Source organism: Hipposideros armiger, unplaced genomic scaffold (assembly GCF_001890085.2).
Source record: "Hipposideros armiger isolate ML-2016 unplaced genomic scaffold, ASM189008v1 scaffold_580, whole genome shotgun sequence".
Lineage (NCBI taxonomy): Eukaryota > Metazoa > Chordata > Mammalia > Chiroptera > Hipposideridae > Hipposideros > Hipposideros armiger.
The window spans coordinates 664,482-667,606 of record NW_017731930.1 but is presented as its reverse complement, the minus strand read 5'-3'; the positions used below and the strand labels follow the sequence as shown (position 1 = coordinate 667,606).

Genomic DNA, 3,125 nt, shown 5'->3' with positions numbered 1-3,125 from the left:
TGAAGCAACGTCCTCCACAACTAGACTGAAGAACAATAGGACAGCAACTTGTCTGTTCCCCTTCCCCCAATTCCCCAGTGATGTTCCCATCACCCAATTCCCCAATAAAAATCTTAAAAAAAAAAGAAACTGTGGTACATTTACACAATGGAGTATTGCTCAGCTATAAAGAATAAGAAAACCGTACCATTTGCAACAATATGGATGGACCTAGAGAACATTATGCTAAGTGAAATAAGTCAGTCAGAGAAAGACAAATACTGTATGATCTCACTTTTATATGGAATATAAAGAACTGAATAAATGAGAAATGTAAACAGAAATAGTCTCAGAGATACAGAGGAAAAGCTGATGATTGCTAGATGGGATGGAGGTGAGGATAGGGAGAAGGGGAAGGGACAAGACAATATAAATTGATAACTACAATATGGCCTCAGGGATAGAAAAGACAATTTGGGGAATATAATTAATAATGCTGTAAATATTTTTTAGGGGGCCAGATGGTCTCGTCTTGTTAGGGAGACCACTTCATGGACAGTATAGAGGCCTGACCACTGCACTGTACATCTGAAGCTGCCGTTGAATAATATTATGTCAACTATAATTTAATACATATATAGTCATGGGATGTGGAGTATAGTGTGGGAATGGAGCCAATGGAATTGTAATAGATATGTATGATATCGGGGTGGGAGGAGGGAGGCTGTCACTTTGTGAGGGGTGAAAAGGATAATTATTGCATTGTTTTGTACACCTGAAACTAATAATAATAATTTTAAAAAAAAAGCTGTCCCTAACATAAATAGCTAGCTTAGTTTTCCACTGATCTAGCTTCCCCTGCTTTACGTCTGAACTTGGCATGGCTGGCTTGCCTTGCAAGGCCTCAGTTGAAGAAACCCATTTACACACACAGGCTGGTACAATAGTACTCAGCTAACTGGAAGTATCTCATCTCCAATGTGGTCTCATTCCAGGTTCCTGACTACCTTCATGGTTGTGAGATAATTTCACCCCTTGACAACATGGCTAATTCAGCACAAAACAATGTTTTTATAATGATCAAGAAGTCACCTTCCCCCCTTTTATATGCAGCTGGAAAACGATAAGCTAGGGACAGAACACTGTGAACTTTGCACTGTTGGAATTAACACTCATTAAATGATCATTAGCTAACAGTCACTAAATTTACATATTAAGGAAATTATATATAGAATACTGCAAAAACACAGTAAAAGACTGAAATTTGCCCATTTCTGCTCAGGAGGTCCCTTCATTCCCAAGTGTCATAATGTTGTCCTTTTGGCTCCAAAGTTTACTGCTATTACTGTTTCTCCTCCTTTTGATCTTCCTTTTGTTCCCCAGTACCAGAGCTTCCAGAGCCTTCTCACTCAGATGCCATTTTTTTGTATGCCATTTTGAAGAGCTTCAATGACGCTTGCTGAAGGGAAGATGTTGCCTGCCTGCCTTATGTTTTCTCCAGTTTCATTATCTTTTTGAGCCAGGAGCTCCCTCATTTTGGAAATCTCTTCTTTCAGCTTGTTGCACTCATCACCAGGCAATTGGTCCTTGAACTCTTCTATCTTGCTTTCTGTGTCGTGAATGATTCCTTCAGCCATATTAACTGTTTCAACTCGTTCCTTCTTTCGCCTGTCTTCCTCTGCATACTTCTCAGTGTTTTTAAACATATTTTCAATATCATCTTTGCTTAACCCACCAGAAGACTGGATCCAAATCTGCTGTTCGCGTCCTGTACCCTTATCTTGGGCAGAAACATGTATTATCCCATTGGCATCAATGTTAAATGTAACTTGAATCTGCGACACTCCACAAGGGGCTGGGAGAATTCCAATCAAAGTAAACTGTCCAAGAAGTTTGTTGTCTCAATTCATCTCTCTCTCACCCTGACACACTTTAATCTCCACTTGAGTCTGACCATCAGGAGCTGTAGAAAACACCTGGCTTTTCTTGTTTGGAATAGTGGTGTTCCTGTTAATAAGTTTGGTAAACACACCTCCCAGGGTCTCAATATTCAGAGAAAGGGGAGTGACATCACCAGCCAACACACCTCCCTGAATGAAAGCTCCAATGGCCACAGCCTCATCAGGATTGACAGCTTTACTTAGGGATCGGCCAAAGAGATCCTGCACAGTCTGCTGAACCTTGGGCATGCTAGTCATGCCACCACCAAGAATCACTTCTCCTGTCACTCTTACTGACTTCTGCATCTTGCATGGCTTTCTGGCAGGGGAAAATGGTCCTCTTAATTAGCTCAATGACAATCCCCTCAAACTGAGCCCTCCTCAGCTTCATATTCAAATGCTTGGGTCCAGAAGCATCTATTGTCAGATATGGCAAGTTAATGTCACTCTGCACAGATGAGGAGAGTTCATGCTTAGTCTTCTCAGTGGCTTCCCAAACCCTCTCAAGTGCCATGTTGTCTTTGGTCAAATCAATCCCTTTCTCTCTTTTGAACTCCTTCACAATATGTTGTAACAAGGCCTGGTCAAAGTCTTCCCCACCTAAGAAAATGTCTCCATTGGTGGAGTTCACATCAAATACTCCTTTCTGAATTTCCAAGATAGAAATATCGAAAGTTCCAACACCTAAATCATATACAACAATGACTTTGTTTTCCGATTTGTTTAAACCATAGGCCAGAGCAGCAGCTGTGGGTTCATTAATCACCCAAAGCACATTTAGTCCAACTATCTGGCCAGCATCCTTCATGGCCTGTGTTTGAGAGTCATTGAAATAAGCTGGGACTGTGATCACAACATTTTTTGCTGTATTCCCCAGGTAATTTTCTGCAGTCTCTATCATCTTCATCAACACAAACGCACCAATCTGACTTAAAGAATAGAGTTATCCATGAGCTTCAACCCAGGCATCACCATTGGAGGCAAGGACAATTTTAAAGGGAACATATTTGATGTCTTTCTGGGCTTCAGGGTCATCATATCGCCAGCCAATGAGAAGCTTGGAGGCATAAAATGTGTTGTTTGGGTTGGTGAGAGCCTGTCGCTTGGCTGGGAAACCAACAAGTCGCTCGCCATCTGTTGTAAAGGCCACAACTAAAGGGGTAGTTTTGGCACCTTCAGCAGTCTCCAGCACCTTTGCTTGTTTAC

The 3,125-nt window shown here is 41.5% G+C and overlaps 1 pseudogene; it reads right to left on the bottom strand.

Moving 5' to 3' along the window:
* Positions 1–1,275: 1,275 nt before the first annotated feature.
* On the bottom strand, positions 1,276–3,120 carry LOC109371550 (stress-70 protein, mitochondrial pseudogene; annotated as a pseudogene).
* Positions 3,121–3,125: the final 5 nt, after the last annotated feature.